The sequence below is a fragment of the Leptodactylus fuscus genome, chromosome 5, assembly GCF_031893055.1.
Source record: "Leptodactylus fuscus isolate aLepFus1 chromosome 5, aLepFus1.hap2, whole genome shotgun sequence".
In the NCBI taxonomy this organism is placed as follows: Eukaryota; Metazoa; Chordata; class Amphibia; order Anura; family Leptodactylidae; genus Leptodactylus; species Leptodactylus fuscus.
The window spans coordinates 134,137,730-134,158,036 of record NC_134269.1 but is presented as its reverse complement, the minus strand read 5'-3'; the positions used below and the strand labels follow the sequence as shown (position 1 = coordinate 134,158,036).

The 20,307-nt window shown below is 38.9% G+C and overlaps 1 protein-coding gene across 1 annotated transcript in view; it reads right to left on the bottom strand.

Annotated features, from left to right (window-relative positions):
- Positions 1–20,307, bottom strand: part of IMMP2L (inner mitochondrial membrane peptidase subunit 2) — a 739,728-nt gene that overhangs the window by 699,952 nt on the left and 19,469 nt on the right. The window lies entirely within an intron of this gene.

Here is a 20,307-nt window from a genome sequence, read left to right as displayed (position 1 = left end):
ATGTGCTAAAGAGAGACATTTTGACTTGCTTTTATTTTTCTAGGCATATTTTAAGAGAATGAACTTGTAATCACGACAATACACTTTATGTGCAATCAGCTCTGTTCTCTGGGAAGAAATCACAGTGATTCACTTAATTCATCAGCATTTACAAGGATATAGAAGCTGCATAAGCATTAAATGACAGCTTTATTATAGGGAAAAACACCTTTTGTTGGTATGACATTTACTGCTGCTCAGAGTCCAGTGACCCAAATAAGTGACATTTCAGAGGTCTGGCCAAAGGAACAACGGTTGAATGAATAGGTTTTAACTCAGTGACCTAATTTCACAGAATGAAAACATAAAATCTAAGTTAAACTAAATATTTTAAGCAGAGGTGGCCAACTCGACATATGGGTATCAAACAACCATCATATTCAGCTCAGGCTGGGATAATAAGTCTACGCACATATGATCTGAACATATTCTTGGGCTCTGTTTACCCTAAATATATTACATTGACAAATAAACAATGACTCCTTTGTGACCCACATAGGTAGGAGCATTAACCTAAGGCTCCTTTCACACTGCATTCCCCCTGCACGTTTGCCAAATGTGCCAGTAATTCTCTCTGAGTAAATGTTAAATATACCCACAGGCTCCCATTTTACTGTGGGATGCCAAAAGTGTTCAGGCAGTACGTGTCAGGAATACAGTGCCTTCCTGTATGGAATAGTGCAGCAGACTGTGAAATTCCATGCAGAGGCATATAGTAATAGTAAAAATAATACCGAGTACTACACTTTTTTTTTTTTTTAAATGGGTGCCTATGGATGATGAATTCCCTTAGTCAGGCATTGCACAACACAGTGTGAAAAGCGTCTTAAGCTAGGTTCACACCTGCGTTCGGGTCTCTGTTCTGTGGTTTCCGTCTTCTGCATGCAAGAAGACGGAAACCACAGACCAGGTCCGGCCGTGAGCGGTGGTGAGCGTTTTATGCTCTCCGCCGCGAAACCGTTTTTTTTAATCCGGACACAGAGTACTGCATGTCCTACTCTGTGTCCAGATTTTAAAAAACGGTTTCGCGGCGGAGAGCATAAAACACTCACCGCCGCTCATGGCCGGACAGCTTTCAAACCCATTCAAATGAATGGGCTTGAAAGAGTCCAGCAGGTTTCCGTATCCTGCCTCTGTTTTGTGCAGAAAACGGAAACCTGCAGAACAGAGACTGGGCACAGATGTGAACGAGCCCTACGTGATGTCACCGATTCAGTCCGAGACAGTCAAGTGTTGGAGCATATGGCTGAGTGTACACGGGGTTTTTTGGTCCACAAACTGAGGCGGAGGCCGTTTCAGTATCCGGACCAAAAACCGGGTAGCTGCGACTTGATGCCGATGCAGTGCCCTGGCATCCAGTCGCGCACTCCGCTCCGGATTAGGCCCAATGAATGGGCCTAGTCCAGAGGAGGGTGTGTCTTCAGGCCGATTCGCGAGGTGAATCGGTCTGAAGAATGAGCATGTCCATTCTTTTTTTCCGAGAGCCGGAACAAATGGGAGCAGTTTTTTTGCCAGGATTTTGAGGCAAATTCGGCCTCAAAATCCTGACCAAAAAACTCCATGTGAACTCAGCCTAAGACTTCATTCCCACCTGTGTTGGATGTTCCATTCAGAGCCCCCGACGCAAAGAGTCTGTCTAAAATCACAGATGAAAAAGTCCTACGAGCAAGACATTTAACAATGGATACCCAATTGATCCCTTTTAAGTCCTTGGGATCCATTGTTGTCCATCATTAAGCAGATACATCTTTCTTATTTAATCTATTCTTCTGATCCTACAACATAACAGATGAATGGATTAAACAATGCAGATGTAAACCCACCCTTACCCACTGCAGCTAAATACATTTTAGTGAGTCATAGAACTGTTGGCATGCGAGCAGTTGTAGACACAATAGATAAGCATGTCATTGTTACTGGAATAGTTTATACATTTATTAAAGCCTGAAAAAGCCCTTTGACCCATAGACAGCCAATGTGCGTGTTGTTATAGAGATACTAACTAAAAGAAGTGTTTTTATTTTATACAAGTTCCATTACATAAATTATTTCTTCTGGGCTCCTAAATAACATCAGGGGCCAATGAGGTCTGTGATTAGACAGCAGGTCACGTGACCAAATACGACGTTCTGAAGATCAGGACCAGAGCCCACGGGAGGTGAGATACATTGTTTTTTTTATGTTTTCCCACATAAAAGCGGGCCTCTAAAGAGACCCCAGAATATAATAGCAGTTCAGGTTCTTACTTGTTCGGTCCACATGAAACTGCTGGGGGAACCTTGTGAGATGAATCTCACAACAACATATAATCACACATGAAAAGGGCCTAAAAAAATCACCATTATTCATAACGGAGGTAAAATGCCTTATTAATCGCAATTTTGAGTTAGCTATACCCTCTTCCAGCCTCAATGTGATGTCACTTCTTGAAAGGGGGAAGTGGAGTTCACTATTATAGTTCCAGGAAAACTCCTTCAATTTGTGAAATTTGCATTTTTTGTGATCATGGCAGTTGCACTAGAAGTAGGGTTGTATATCCACCTGTTGTACAGTGTAACTGTATGCATGAAAAATAATTCAGTAGTAACCAAGTAGAAGGCAAATTGCCCCCAGTCTATGACATACTATTAGGTTAAGGTGGGTAACTTGTACTCAGTTATTGTGGGACATTCTGGCTATTTATAAAATCCTCTTTTGTCTAATCTTAAAACAACTCTGAAGAACCAACAATCACTTTTCAACAGCTAAATATGTGCAAAAAACCTTTCAAACTAGTTAATCCAATTTCATTTTACTTTTGATGTATGTTCCAAATTAGGCTTTACGACAAGACACGGTGCATCTTCCAATTACTCAGTAATCTCCTAATACAATTGAAGGTAATATAATTACAAAAGGGAGACGTTGCACAATTGTCTAGAAGGAATCTATTCTTGGTATTGATAACAGAATACCATTATACACACTACCCAGCTAGCCATACCTTTAAGGTAGGATGAAACTAAAAGGGTACAAAAGAAAACATTCTTTTTTACCTTTTCACAGTTCACGTACAAGATAATGCCAGGCTTTCTGAAGCATCATACACAAAGTAAACAAAATACAGTAAAAACACCTAGTTTAGGTGGCAAAATCATTGGGCCAAGTTCGCATGTAGCAGATAATCTGCACCAAAAAACTAACTCCATTCATATTATACAAACAAAAACGGCAAATCCAAAACATAATCTTTAGGAGCGAAGCTATCAATAAAGAAAAATAAGAAATAAAATGTTATGTTTTTATTTGTAAACACATAATATTAAATGGGATGTCAATTACCGAAATGTATGACTTATATGTACTTTGATATGTAGGGGTCCAACTACTGGGACCCCCAATGATCCTGAGTAAGAAGGGGCAGCTGTAGAGTCTTACACTACACAGTAGAGTCCAAAAAACATCTCTGCAAAGGATCGTAACAGCTCCATTCTAGTGAAAAACTTAAGCAGCAACATAATTACAAGCATTAAGATGTATTGGGCTATACTACAACAAAGGCTTTTTCTCAAGAAGTATTGCTTGTATATTAAAATCTCTCTTTAATATGGAACAGAGGCACCGTTCAGCAGTGCAGACTCCTGTTTCTTGCACATGGCTCTCCATAGAGGAGAATAAGAGTTATGGAAATATGTAGTACATTTAGTTACACTGTTTCTGAAAGTGTGAAGCTACAGAGACAGTATAGCTCAGCTTACAAATAGAAGTCTATGGAAAGAGGAGTAAGAAGAGGATGCTGTTAATATGATTTCTTACCTAATTCTGTGCAGTGAACGTTTCCTAACTTGACTCACAGAATAGTAGAGTGCACCATCTGCAGTTATTTCTTTGTGTTTTCCAGTGGTCTCCTCCTCCCCTCCCCTCTCCATATATTAATATGTAAAAAGTAACTCAGCTTGATAAATAGAGAAGGAAATAGATTTCTTAAATAAGTTTTATTACAAAGTTTCTTATATTCATTTGTAGTATTCATTTCAGATTTTTTTTTAGAATTGGAGGTACGCTGTAAATGATAAGTTCCTTACAGCCCAGATGCTTATTATATACTTTACTATAAATATGTCCAATGAAATGATTTGCAGTAAGCTCCTAGATTCTCTCTAGTGTCAGAAGTTTATCATTTTATACTGTGGGGAAAACTTATTGAGCAATGTGTGCCTTTTCTGTGCAACTTATAATTCACAGCATGGATGGGGATTAGTGGGAGGAGGCGGTGCTTCCAATGAAACAACAGATTTGCTATAATTTTTTACCACAAATTGGTGCAAGTAATATCTAATCTACGCCGGATCATAGCATAGCATAGCATAGATTTCAGCTCCTGGTGCATAGGCAGACAAAGATGTACTAAAAGGAAAATGACTTTTAGAACCAGAGCTTCTCCACTAAATATAAAAAAACAGGCAGCATGGTGGCCTTGCAGCGATGGAGTCTTGGGCTCAAATCCTGCCAAGGGAAATATCTTCAAGGAGATGTATGTTCTCCCCGTGTTTGTGTGGGTTTCCTCCCACATTCCAAAAGACATACTGATAGAGGAAAATACATATATATATATATATATATATATATATATACATATACACACACACAATATATATATATATATATATATATATATATATATATATATATGTGGTAATCCACGATGAGATAACTCCTCAGCTGCAGACGGTTGAGGGTACCTGCCTTAAAGAGATTGTCCAGGCAAAAGTTGTTTTTTTTTTTTTTTAAATAGACCAGGAGAGGTGAAAATAAAATAAAAAATTATACTTACCTGTTCCCAATGCTTTGGTGTCCTCCCAGCACAGCCCAGTCTTGATGCTCAGCTGTCTTCATGAAGTGAAATTCCTCAGTGTTATCACTGGGTGATAAGGAACGTCCCCTCTGACAGTACAAGGCTATGGACTCTAGTGTCAGGAGGGACGTTCCTCACAGACTGTCAGAAACGCCCTTCTGACACTGAAGAGCTATGGTAATGGAACCGATAGCTCGTCACCAGGGGCACATAACGGGAAAGCCAACACTGCACTGAATTCAGCACACTGTCGGCTATCTAGCGGTGCATTACACCACATGTGCCTGAGGACCTAAAAGGTCCTCTTTAAGCCAGATATTCTGGCTACCATCGTGTGTGTTTGGCATGAAAGCATTCACTTCTCTGCCAATGAATGATATATACTGATACACCACTGATCTTTTATGATGTACCCAAACATTATTAAGTGCTCAAGTCTCACACAGAGGGTTGAACCTGTTAGTCACTGTGTGAAAAGCCTCTAAGTTACTGATCCTACTGAGTTTCTTTTACATCTCAGCACAAGATCAAGCACCAGGAAAAAAAAAAAAAAAGACAGAGGGGAGAATCAATTAAGAAACAAGGAAGTAATGAGTTTACATACTCTACTCTCATGCTAATTGTAACGATAGCGACATGTTTATTGTCCATTATTGTATTATGTTTGTGTCACAGGATCAATTAACATACTATGTGTTAATGTGTGTGCTATATTACACTACAATACACTGATAATCAATAACACTGTATAATGTAAGCATATTGTAACAATAATAATGCAATGTGTTAATAATGTATATTATAAACTGAAGAGGCAAAGTTTTAGATGGATATAGTGTTAGCATGAAGAATAACAGACACTATACATTGGATTTGATAATTAATTTTATTGATGAAGCAATTAGATTGGGTTTACAATACTAAACAACTTAATGTCAAACAATATGACGATATCTCAAATTATATTTCTTGGCTTCTGAAATGTGGCAACTATATTACTGGGAAAAGTCATTGACAATATGTTGTTTGGTGGGACACCTTTGTATTCGATATTTCAATTGTTAGATGCTGGTTATTTTAGCAAGCTGCCCTATAGTAAAATTTTGACTTATAAAGTTAATACAAATGCTTTGGGTCACTTTGAGAAAATTAACAATGTGTTTAAATTCATTTTATTTTTAACTATTGAAGAATAATTATTATTTAAATAATTATCATTCTTCTGCCAAAGGATTTTTTTGGTAAAACAAAGGGGGGTGGGGGGGTGAGGATTTCCTTTCTGTACTACAACTTCTTCAAGCTGGGAAATTTCTGTTCTGGGAGGAGCTTTCCTGATCATATGGGCTAATAAATTCTCAAAGGTATTTGTATATTTAGTTATATAGTCTATTGTTCTATGAGGTCTAATCCAGGTTTACAGATTATAGGTGATACTTGGACGGCGCAGTTTCCTGTGATCCAGCTAAATTAGGGTTTTTTTTCTACATGTTATGATACCTTACAAAGATTAGTTTCAGAGAGGATTAAATGCAGATTTTGTGATCTTTGGTTACAGGATGTTGGATTCAATTTTTTACTCTAACCTGGGGTAAAATATTTAGGAAGGCATTCCTTTATTTAGCAAGCGAAACAAATGTAAAATTTGTTATTTGTTTGTTTTGCTATATATATTGTCTTTGTATAGTGTGAGAAGGTGACAGGTAGAGTGCTGGAGTCCAGATGTATCAGGTTTCTGACATGTGTGGTCCATTGCGGATCTGGAGTAGCCTTCAGCCCTGGTGTAGATCCTTGGATCATTACTGGGCCAGAAAAGGCTGCAGCTCCTGCATTCCAATGCAGTTCCATGAGGTAGAAGGAGGTGTATGGTTCTGTCCTGTAACGCCGAGTCCAGTGAGACTATACTGCACCTGTTTTGTTCGTGTGGCTAGAAGTAAGCCACACGTATAGTTAGGTTATCAATTCTGTTTAGTTGCTCAGATGAGCAGGTTTTTTTTATTTTGTTTTTGCCTGAAGTTAAGAATGTATTTTATTCTGCTCATTTTGTGCCTAAAGTCAAGATTTACCGTATATATTTGAGTATAAGCCGACACGAATAGAAGCCGAGGCCCCTAATTTTACCACAAAAAACTGGGAAAACTCGAGCATAAGGAGGAGGAGGGAAAATGCAGAAGCTACTGGAAAATTTCAAAAATTAAAATGGCCAGAGTTTTTGGGTGCAGTAGATGCTGGGTGCTGGGGAAGGGGAGGGGGTGTTTTGGTTGTCTGTCTGCCCCTTCTCTGAGCTTGAGGACTGGGTTTTTTACCCCACTTGGAATTCAGCCTGGCTGAATACAGGGTATCTGCAGTGCTCCTATTAACCCCTTCCCGACGGAAAAGGAGCAGTGCAGATACCCTATATTCAGTAGAACGGGCACTTTCAGACACAGGGATACCTAATGTGTATGTGTTTCACGGTCATTTTCTACTTTTTTTTGCTTGACTCGAGTATAAGCCGAGGGGTTTCTTTTCAGCACAAAAACTGTGCTGAAAAATTTGGCTTTTACTCGAGTATATATGGTATTTATTTTACAGTTTGCTGCATATTTTGTGCCCCATCTTCACTGTCTGGGTCCTCACCACTGCTTCTACTGAGCTAACTTGCCCACAATAGGTACTCTGGAAAACAATATGATAAAACTGAACTACACAGAGCAAGTCATAATCCTTCACAAATTCACATACTCCCCACCCCACCTATACATTTCTCCTTGTAGGAATCATTCTCTACATATGACTAGAGCATATATATGTTAAAGCTGTCATACACCACTTTATGGAAATAAGTTACAATCAAAAATACTAAAGAGATATTAGAAAAACAATCGGGTTTTAAATGAATAGATGGAAGACTTGGAACAGGGTCCTCTTCTACATTGTTGTCAGGTGATTCCTGGTATTAGCCATGCTTCTTCCAGAATTGAACCCATTCAGTGAACATGTTAGGCTGGCTGTGTTATGTCAGTCCAGGTAGCTGCAACGGGGCTAAGGGATTGCAGTAGGGAATCTCGCCCTGCACTACTCCCACTAGCTAACCCGGTCCCTGCCTCACGGGTGTAGGTCGGCTGTTCTCAGGCTAAACCTGACCCCGACAGCTCCTCTCTCACTGACACCGTAGGCCTAGAGGGAAGTGGGAGAAGGAATGCCCTATAAGATCTCTAGGGACTGGAGACTAAAGGGGGTCACCCCTAACGAACAAGTGAAGCTGCTACTGACAGGGACTGACAAGGGTGTGCGCTGACTAACAACACAAGCAGCACACAGGAAACATGTAGGAAAGGAATTCCCCAAACCAATATGGGAAGGAACCGTACACTAGGAAACAAACACAGGGAAACTGAGTAGAAATCAAAGGATAAGGCAATTCACTCACACAGTCAATTATACACGGAGGGAGGATTGGTGAACACAGAAGGGAAAACACACAAACCAACTTGTTCACCCAAAACCTCCCAAAAACCAACCACGGAACTTCCTCTATCCAAGATAACCACCTACTCCTCCTGCTAAGGCCTAGCTCTGTAAAAGCGACACTCAGCACAGAACCATGGGAGGCATGGGTTTATATACAGAGTAGAGACCACTCCTCCCAGGTGCAAATGGGAGGACAGACTAATGAACCAGGAAATCAAGCTGCCTACCAACAGTGCGTGCGAGCAAGTCAGAAGGTGTGCACCAATACCCACGACACAAAATACTCCTAACAGGCTGCATATGGCTGAGTTTCACCAGTGAAACTAAGTTCATGTGTTAGCCAGATTTACTGTCTTTAACTTCATGCTTAGAGCAGGACTCCTAGTATCCTAGTTACCTTTGATGGTAAGAGTCCCTGCCTCTCAGAAACATACTGTCCCGTACCAATTACAATATTGGACAGTATGTCACTGGGAGGCAGGTTCTCCTAGCATCATACACAACTGTACTGTAAGTCCCACTCCTAGTATGAAGTTCAAGCCGGGAAATCTCGCTAACACTCGGACCAAGTTTCATGGGTGAAACATTCATGTGCAGCTAGCCTTAAAAAGGAATGAAATGAACAGCAGGTAGAGCCATAATAACTACGCACCAACAATAACTAGGCACAGCAGCAATTTTCCTTTATATAAATCCAACTGAAAACTTATGTTTTGGTTGCTCTACCAGAGTAAATTAATATTTAATTGTGGGACAACCCCTTTAATTTACATGGATAGTTGTTTGTTTTAGCCTTTCATTTTCTAAATTTCCTAAACCATATCTCAGAACATTTTGAAAATGTATAATTAATGTTGAAGTAGAATATTCTGGAACACAGCCGTATTCAAGCGGCAAGATAATGCTAGCTATCAATGTAAAAATCTGACAGCAAAGGGTGTTCAAGGGTATTAGAGATAACCTCTAATCTAGTCTATCTTTAGATCAATAGGAAATGTATGAAACGCTTTGCCTTCCTCTGCTGTAGCCCTGAAAAAAGCTGCTAGGCAATGAAGCAAGACATTTTCTGATTCCCTATATTCCATGCACAGAGTTTAACATGACTTATTAGGTAGATAATCAGAAATGTCTAAACCAGCTTTTTAGAATTAGAGCAGAGGCATAGCATTTTCATGCTACGACAGTTCACAGAAATTTAGACCAAACTTACGAAGGGAGCGAGAGGAGCAATAGAAGACTTGTTATTAGGCATAGCCCGTGGAGAAGTTGCCATGACAGACACCATTATTTGCAAGTGGTGCGTTTCCACAGTTTTACATCTTACTTCTCATCCAGTGTATTTGCAGCACAGCCGAGAAATATGTCATCAGAGCTAATGCAGTCAGCACATGACCTTTCCAGCGGCATGCATAAAGTTTCATCATGAACTTTATTAGGACGCCTAATGATTTTCTGTCCATGCACTATTGATTTTTTTCCTGCATAGCCATTTGTTTACTGAGCTTTGCTTTGGCTTGTTCATTTTACAGAAACTATCTTTAGCATCTATGGAGTGAAGACTTTTTTTTTCCGAGTTATAAAACTATTCTCTTTCTGCTAGTTAGCAGAGTAAGACAAAATATAAGTACATTGTTACATAAAGGAGCCAAATGAGAGCCCGAACCTAAACTTGACCACATATTTTTAATCTCAATGGCAATTCCTTTTGGAGTTTTAGACTAAGGCCCCACGTTGCGGAAATGCAGCTTTTTTTGTTGCAGATTTTGCTGTTGATTTTTAAGCCAAACCCAGGAGTGGATTGAGCAGAAGGCAGAAGTATAAAAATGTCCTATAGATTTCCCATTCCTTCTGTAGCCGCAGCAAAATCTACAACAAAAAAAGCTGCATTTCCGCAACGTGGTGCCCCAGCCTAAGACTGTGTAAGATTGTGCCTGGTGCCAAACTGACTCAGTTGTTGGGGTCATTTAGTATTCATATTGAATCTCATTGTACAAATTTCTGATCTAGCAAGGCAGTTATCCAAATGACTGTAGCACAATGTTTTTCTGAAGATAAACATGATTTTTTGTGACAGGTGTTAGATCTTATTAGCATGAAAAAGTGGAGCAATATAATATAGTCTCTTTCATATTGTAGGTCTACTGAAGGTCATCAGTCACATTACATATGAACATGGTCAATATACTGATGAGTTAAAAGTAAAAGAAAAAAACACAGCTGTACATAGCCTTGGGCACTGAAGCGATCGGTAGAACGTGTGGATCTTATTAGCATACTTCTGTAATTCTTACCATATACAAATGTTCACCGCTGCAGTGATCCCATAAGAATCCATACTCAGTGGAAAGGCAACATTATGTATAGAACATAAATAAAATAAAAAAAATAGTAATAACAACAATAAAGCTGATCCTCAAATGACAACAATACTGAATCTTATAACAAATTAGGAAACAACTGGCACAATGCTAAAGAAGAACTTCACTAAAGTTCTTGAAAAATCTGTAAAATTGATTCATATAGCTCATGTTTACTCTACTAAAGATAAAAAAAAAAAACAAATGCAGACAGTTGTCCTGTAGGATTTAAGAGTTGAGACCTAAGCTGATCCTTCGTCTTCCCACAAAGTCAATGCAGCCATGTGTTTAGCTCATATACCTTGGAACATCTATCTAATCACCTCTTTCATACACGCTTCAGAGGTCTGACCTAAAAACGGGATGTTAAAGTAAGGAGCAAAAGCCATGCCCAACAATTAGGATGCTTTTTCCTGGACAGGTTTGAGCTTTTCACAGTTTCTGTCATAAAATACCTTCTAAAGCTCAGAAGCCCTGGGGGACATTTATCAAAGCTCCTAAGCTACTAGTGTGGTATATAAAAAAAAGACAGAACACTATTTATCAAAGAAAAGAATACTTTTTAAAGGTACAGGTCACAAACCCATAAAAGAGGCTTTACTATATACAGAGTCCTACTAATCTATTAGAGTAGTACAGTTAGTAAATGAGCCCCCTCTTCACACACAGCTATAAAACGGTGACAATTACATGAGTGCAGAATTATAAGGGAAATTGTGGCAGTCATCAATATTAGCGTGTGAGAAAAGAATGCAAACAATTCTTATGATGTATGTACATGCTACAGCCCAGCCACAGTAACCACATATGGGTGAACAGTAGATGACACGCTTCATTTGCACCCAAAACAAGTACACGTGGAGCATGGCAGGTAGCAGTACTCGTGCACCAGTGCATCTTCAGCTATATGTACTGCATAACCGTATGTTATTAAATATGCCCCTTAAAGGGGTTGTCCCACGAAAAGCATCCTATCTATACTGCTAGTTTATGTGGATTTAGGACTTTTCCTAAATACATTGCTTTATCAAAACAGCTTTGTTTGGTTGCTATCATAATTTATTCACTTCATTGTTGACACTGTGTTTCTATGGCCACTGGGCTTATCTGCTCATTTCCCAAATGATGTAGCTGCCTGCTCTCAGGGGGGGAGGGAGGGGCTGACAAGCAACAGAGCTCCTCAGATAGGGGAGGGGGGAGGTAAGAGCTCCGTGATTACTGTGCTGTCTATCTTCAGCTTTTCAACTTATCAGCTGGTTTAACTGAATTTGGCTGATAAGGGCTGAGATAAGGAGTCCGTTACCTCTGTATGTAATGCAAGCTGACTCAAATCCAGCTCTGCTACATCAGTTTCCACATCAGCTTTATACTGTGGTAATGCATTTACAACCAATGCCTCATTACTGACTGCAAACATAGCAGATAGCAGAGCAAGTGAAACCCCGCCCACCACTGTGCTGAGAAATCCAGGAAGTGAAGAGAGCATAGAGCCCTGCAGGCTGCAGAACAAGAGTTATGGGAATACCCCTTTAAGGTCTATGACCTGTTGCACCATGTTTTTACATACTAAACAAGATTGGGAAAAAAGTACCTTTAAACCAGGGTGCAACAGTATGCCTATTGTGTTGTATCTGGTTACCACTGACTTGTATTGAGGAAAAAAAAAAAACAGAATCTGCACAATATACTCCACATGCAATAGGTTGACACAAAGTATACTATTATAGAAGCTATAATTTGATAATTTTGTTCTTCTAGAATATGGTGAACCTGAGAGCTCAAAGTATCCATCTTCAGAGACAAGGCTCATAGCTAATGATCAAAACCAAATGGTAATAGAAAGATTATAAAAGTGACAAATGATATGTTTCACATGATAGATCATGGCACTCCTTCTGCTATGGCCTGACTGTATACGCTGATGTAGAGCCCATCCAGAAGGAATGACAAGTAAAGCCATTGTTCCCCCAGAATAAACTATATTTGACCATTGGTAGCTTGACCCTTACTACACAGAGAGATGTGCTAATGGACAGTGGCTTTTCCTACTAAAATCAGCCAATCAGCAAACACTTGTTCATTGGGTGATTGTCAGCACTATTAGACAGGCGGATTAGGAATTTCATGGATAGCACACTGATCCATTTATTTCTATGGGCCCGTGCACATGACCATGAATTACATGGTCACAAGTGTGGACCAACAGTCCAGACCGCAAAATATAGAATAGGTCCTATTCCTGTCCTATTTTGCGGCCCTTTCTTCCGTAAGATGGTGGACAAACAAAGCAGTTTTGCTGAAGCAGTGTATTTAGGAAAAGTCTTACATCCACATTAACAAGCAGTATAGATAGGATCCTTGTGATGGGACAACCCCTTTAAATGTCCACAATCAGACTGTCTTCAATTGCAGACATTGCCACCAGGTCTGAACAAATGCTATATATAAATATATCTGCCACTATTACAGCAGATGTTGGGAAGGGATTAAAGAACCCAATTGTAGACTCTTCAAAAATGTCTAATTTTTTTTACCTGTAAGGAGATTTTCATTTTCTGTTACAATACCACTTTCAAAAAAGTCAAAAAGATCGTCCAGCAGACAAAAAAAAAAAAAATAGTAGCAACTCTTAATAAACGGAACAAAGAATAGAAAGTATAGGGCAATGATTAAATCTCTCATGTAGATAACCAACATAATATTTTTCAACTCTTTGTCATAGCATTAAATCATTTCCACTTGAAAGGTTAGTTGTAAATAGCTAGTCAGACCAGAATCCGTCTAAACCAGACAAGATAGCAATCTACTACTTCACCAATGTAAGTCCTTAGATAAAGTTGTTCAAAGCGCCACGAAAGATAAGAACGCGAAAGTTGAAAATGTTACTGTTACTTGATACGAACGCAGAAAAGTCTTTCAGAAACTTACAAAATTAAAAGGCATATAAATGATAGACAGAAGTAATAAAAGTTGTATTTGAAGAAGTAAGGTCACTACGTGTTACACATTGCAAGTTAAAGTAGGCCATATGCATTAGAAGTCAGAACCTTTACCAAATTGTAGCTACATCTTTACAAGTTTATAATCAGCTTTAGAAAAAATATTGGACTTTCTTAAAGGGGTATCCACAGGATATTCTCTAAACATGTTAGAGATGTGAGTCCCACCTGTACAACCCACAACTGTCTTCATAACAGAGGCCTTTGATACCAATCCCATCTGTGAGATTACTGCTGGCCATTACACCTAGGCAGAGAACGAATGGAGAGGGGCTGTGCATGTGTGCATGTCTACGTTCACTTCTATTGGAGTCAAGAAAATAGCCAAGCACACTTGTTGGCAAAGAGTATGTTAACAAAGACTTTTTTGCACCATGAAAAAATGTGCTTCAGGAATTAGGAAACTTGTTTTGACGCAGTTTTTTACATGATGCAGTTTGTCAAGTCTTTTTGACACATTTTTCATCACATTTCTTTATTTTTTCTCCAACATACTGTATGGACTTCAAAACTTCTCTTCAAAAAAAACGCTAGTGGTTTTTAAAGTGTTTTTTGCAAAAGCCACATCAAAAAACCACATCACATTTTTTCCGCCTTCCATTGACTTCAATGGGTTTTTTCAGGCAGAATCTACCTAAAGGTAGGTCATGTCGCTTTTTTTTTCTGCTAGCTGAAAAAAACGCTAGAGGAAAAAAACTGCTAGTGACTTCCATTGAAATGAATGGGAGACGTTTTTCCAGAGGTGGAATCCGCGTCAAAATCTTCCTGCAAAAAATTCTGTATGAACAGACCCTAACAGTCATAGAGATGAATGACAGCAATGATTACACGTGCTGCCACTTTTCTATTTATTCACATATGGATATGGCAGTCAGGGCTCACCTAATAAACTGGTATCAAAGGTAGCACCAAATTTATCAGACATATCCTGTGGATATGCCATATATACAGTACAGACCAAACGTTTGGACACACCTCATTCAAAGAGTTTTCTGTATTTTCATGACTATGAAAATTGTAGATTCACACTGAAGGCATCAAAGCTATGAATTAACACATGTGGAACAAAAAGTGTGAAACAAATGAAAATATGTCTTATAATCTAGTTTCTTCAAAGTAGCCACCTTTTGCTTTGATTACTGCTTTGCACATTCTTGGAATTCTCTTGATGAGCTTCAAGAGGTAGTCACCGGAAATGGTTTTCACTTCACAGGTGTGCCCTGTCAGGTTTAGTAAGTGGGATTTCTTGCCTTATAAATGGGGTTGGGATCATCAGTTGTGTTGTGCAGAAGTCAGGTGGATACACAGCTGATGGTGGAATTTGAAGAGGAATTTCAATTGACAATTTATTGAGAAACATTCAGGGAGAGCAATATATATATAATAGAGTTATGAGAGAATGTGCACCATAATTTCTTTTTTTATACAAAACACTGTAGTATATTAACAGGAACAGACAATTTGTACCCTTTTCAGTTTTCCAATGTCGTATAAAAGGTGAACCTATTGTATACATTCAGAACAGGTCATGGAAATAATGTGACATAACCATGTGTGTCATTGTTCTCCATAAGCCTTACCTATTATTGTGCTTGATAAACTCCAAATACTAAATTTACATTACAATTTATGAATAGACAAAAACGTCTATTAAATGTATGTATCAGCTGACTACATTATAATCTTACAACTAGTTGAAAAAAAAATACTAGGACAAAGCCACTGCAAATTCTTTTTATGCAAATTTATGAGCCATTGTAAAGAAATAATGAGATGTGCTTTAAAAATCCTCCACTTGTATCATTACAGACACAACACGAATCTCCTGTCACAATAAAGCAAGCTATTATTTATTGATCAATTTATACTTTATTATTTACAATTCAATGTTGTTAACAAAGCAAAAACAAACTATATTAAATGCTTGAAGGGGTTGTATAGGCTTTTTTTTTATTTATTTTTTTTTATTGCCTAGTCTCAGGTCCTGCTTCCAGTGCCCGTCCAGTACACAGCACGGGGCTGGGGTGTTGGCCTCTTATTGATCATATATTTATGACCTTTCCCGATAATAGTTGATAAAAAAAAAAAAAATAAGCACATTCCCATCTGCGTTCAGGCCATTCCGCTCCCCTATTTGCATGAAATAAGCAGAGAGAAAAGTCCTGCAAGCAGCATTTTTCTCTCTCCGCATTTTTTGTGTGGAAACCACACAGACCCCATTATAGTCTATGGTGTTGGTGGATTTCCTTAGGGAACCACTTTTTTATGCAAATAGGTTTTCTATCTGCCCCCCCTTCCCCCTTCCTCAATCAGACTCCCTGAAAGGAATAACGAACACAGATGTGGACCAGACCTCACTTAGGCTGAGTTTTGCAGCTTAAGGGTCTATTCACACAGAGTAAATGTGCGCTCATTTTGGCACAATACACGTGTAAAAATAAGACTCCCATTGACTTCAATGACTTTTTTTTTTTTTACACATTTAAAAAAAACGCACCAGAAAATGCAACGTCATTGAAGTCAATGGGAATCTTATTTTTACACGGGAGTCTATATGTCCCTGGCTAAGTGTCAGAAACGCCCTTCTGACTGTAAAGCCCTATGGTACCGGGACCTATAGCGCTTTACCCAGGGCACAGATCGGGAAAGCCGATAGTGCGCTGAATTCAGTGCACTGTCAGCTTTCCAGCAGTATATAGAACTGCCTGGGCCCAATCTGATGAAAAGTCCTCTTTAACTAAGAGCGGATGCCAGGGCAAATAAAATCATGTCATGCATCAAGAGAGGAATAGATGCTTAAAACAAGGACACAGTTGTCTCCAAACAATTCACTGGTCAGACACCATTGGAATACTGTGCAGAATATTAGACACCTGTATCTAGGAAATACATAGCTGAACTAGAACATGACCAGAGAAGGATGACCCGGGTGGATTAGAATATAAACACAAAATATGTTTTTTTGCAGGAAAAAGATGTCTTAGGGATGATCTAACTACAATCTAGAGGAAAAAAGGTTTTACGTTCAGGATAGGTGGGGATTCTTTACAGTAAGAGCAGTAATACTATGGAACTCGCTGCCACATGATGAAGTTCTAGAAGATAAGTTATGTTCAGCATAACATTCCCTATAATGAAGTTACTGTTTGATATTGCAGTTCATGGTAAACTTCCTTTAAGAAGTTTATTTTAAATACTGCAGAGATGATTTATTACATAATTTCCTAATAAAATTTTCCACAGTTTCGCGAGTATCACAATTTTACAGGTGTCAGATCAGGTGCTTGATCACATTTCTATACAATTACCAGAACAGCTCTTATGTGACACAGCTGCCTTTTCAATACATTCCAAAAATAAGGGATTAAAAGAGTTGTCTTATGACAATCCCTATGGAAAAGCCAATCCAGCAAAAAGCTGACAGCGGCAGTTTCTGAAACCACTAGCGGTTATACTGTAGTAGTAATAATAATAGTAGCAGTATTAATTGGTCACTATAATGTATTACATTGATGGGCAGGGGCTGCTTTCCCGTATCATCTCTTGGCTCTGGCTTACGAACATAAAATAATCTTTGCAAATATTTTATTAGGTCTGTTTCCCAATGTTTAGTGAAACTGGGTGCTGAGTAAATCCTTAAAGGGTTTGCCCAAGTAGTTAGGAAAATGCGGCAAATGCAGACCACGTTACAACATAAGAAAATAAGCATTACTTACTATTTCTACCTTTATTTGGAATATAAGCTTGATAATAGTAGGTTGTTAACATCCCATAAATCTGCAACTAATAAAAATGCAGGAGAAAAGAAAGTAAGGGCTAGTTCACACGGGGCTATTTGGGCCGGATTTTGATGCGGAATCCGCGTCAGAATCCGGTTAAAAAATAACGCTTCCCATTGAAATCAATAGGAGCCGGTCATTTCCTTTTACCGTTCGTGGAAAAAGAAGCAACCTGCCCTATCTTGACGTGGATTCCGTGGCGGAGACCGTCGCAGCATCCGCGTCAAGACAATTCCTCCAGACTAGGTCCATTAATTTCGGCCTAATCTGGAGCTGGAAGATGTGACTGTCGGAGTGACAGTTGCGGCAGGCACATTTTGGTCCAGATTCTGACTTCCCACGTCAAAATCCAGACCAAAAAACTATGTGTAAACTAGCCCTAAGGAAGGAATTAGAAATTGTAGGACATGTAACGTAAAGGGGTTTTCCATGAACATAGCTATACATAAATGTGTAGGCAAATAAAATGTAAATATTAAACATATAGATAATTTTTAAAAATTGCAGAGTATTAAAGATTTTGTCTAATCAACTTGATGGTGACTTAAAAGCTTGCCAATGCATAGGACCATAAATGTAAGAATTTTCTAAGGTCAGAAGCCCAGCCATGATTTTCATAATGTGGCCAGGTTGCCTTCTCATGCATGGTGTGACCCTGTCAGATAACCTGATTGTAATAAGGTATTCAAGACCGAGATTCTCACAAGTCACAGATCATAGAAAGTGCATGTAGACCACATTGTCACCACTAAGATGGTCAGAGTAAAGTCTGCTAAATTGTTTTATTATTTATATTTGCAACAACATTTACATTTTTATTGACTACAAATTTAAACATGACAAGGTTACTGTGAAGTTTCGGACAAGATGACCAAAGCAAAGAATCTGAAAAATTAATCAATATATACCAGTTCAAACTAAGGGGTGATGTGATGGAGCTGTGTTGACTCCTATCCTTGTGAGGTTGACTTGGACGCATGTAGTATTCTTTGGTCAAGTTATTACCTGCCAGAGTGATGTAATACTCTCTTGTATAAAATATGCAAAAGAAAATACACAAAAAAATTCTAAGTGTTTAACAGTAGAGATGAGCGAGTAGGTATTCGATCAAATACTACGGTATTCAAAATATTCATACTCGATCAAATACTATTAGCTATTCGCAGTAAATATTTGATTCAGAACCAGCGTTGATTCAGAACCACAGTAGTCTCCATTGTGGTCCGATCTTAGACTCCGCCTCCTCACAGACGAGCCTCCGGCAGAGCCAGCGTTGATTGGCCGAATGCTGTACACTGGTCAATCAACGCTGGTCAATGCATTCCTATGACAAAAAAGTCAGCTCCCTTGTAACAGCAAGCTGGCAGCTCTCCCGACTAGCAAGGACGAGCCTGTTGCAGAACCAGTGTTGATTTGCCGCAGGCTCGTCTTTGCTAGTCGGGAGAGCTGGCAGCTTGCTATTATGAGGAAGCTCACTTTTTATCAGCGCAAAGTGCACGAACCCCATAGACTATAATGGAATCCGTGCGCTTTAACTGCACAGCGCTCCTCCTAAACACTCTCTTCCTGCTATTCGTGGACTTGGTGACTCTCCTTTAGTCAAATAGTGGTTTCCCCTGAATCGTGCATTTTTTCCAATAGACAAAATGGGATTTGATATTCAATCGAGTAGTCGAATATTGAGGCTCTACTCAAAACGAATATTGAATATCGAATATTTCACTGTTCGCTCATCTCTATTTAACAGCCTTTAGATGTATTATTGCTACTTATGCCTATGCTTTTATGTCACTCACTGCAGAGTTCCAAACTATCTCTAGAAGAGACATCAGCACCAGAACAGTTTGTCTAGAACCTTATCAGATGGGTTTATATGGTCCAACAGGTGCATAAAAGCAGAGATAACTCATGCTCACTATCTGCTGGTTTGATGGATGAATTTGGGTTTGGTAGATACCAGACTGCTACCTGCCGGAATGCAAAATGTCTACTGTGAAATGTGGTGAAGGAGGAATAGAGTATGAGTTGTTTCTTAGAATTTGGCCCTTTATTTCCAGCGATGGTTAATATTAATAGTATAGAATATACAGACATTTTACACAATTACCGCCTCCACCTTTGTGCTACCTACAGTTCATGTTTCAGGATGACTATGTCCAGTTATTTTAATTAAAGGAACACAGTGAAAGTGGAAGCTTTAGCTATAAAAGTGAAAGAATCAAGAAAAATAGCTCTAAAAATATTTATTACACTATTAAAGTAACCTTAGCAACAGGATGGCTACTGGTCTGGCCCCTGTAATCCAGATATAATTTATTCTGCCACCGGTATTATTATTCTTTACAATGTAAAGTAATCTTTACTGTGTTCCTTGGCTACATGACGGAGAAGAATAACACTGCAGCAGCATGAATCTTGTGACCTATTCCAGGTGGGTGAGCATATCCTCCATCACAAGCTAAGTGTAACATAACCTTGTAAGGCTAAAGACAAAAGAGTAATGAGGACTCCGGAGGATCATCCAGGTTGTAGAACACAAGTTACACTCGGATTTTGACAACAGGATGTGAGATCCACAAGATATGTGGACAGCAGAAGACAATTAATCATGTACTAATACATTAATGGAAATGCTATTGTGCGATAAAATCACAATCTCTGCTCTTTAACTCCTGTCTAACTACAAGGTCTGTCAGATTTACAATTTCAGAGGAGGAAAGAAGCAGACATATGTGATCCAATTGAAAATCAGCAAGTAGATGCAAAGAACATATATGAATAGACGCACTGGTAGGAGAGGTTAAAATGCTATAAGTGATATTGGTGCTCGAAGACTAGGAGTCAGAATC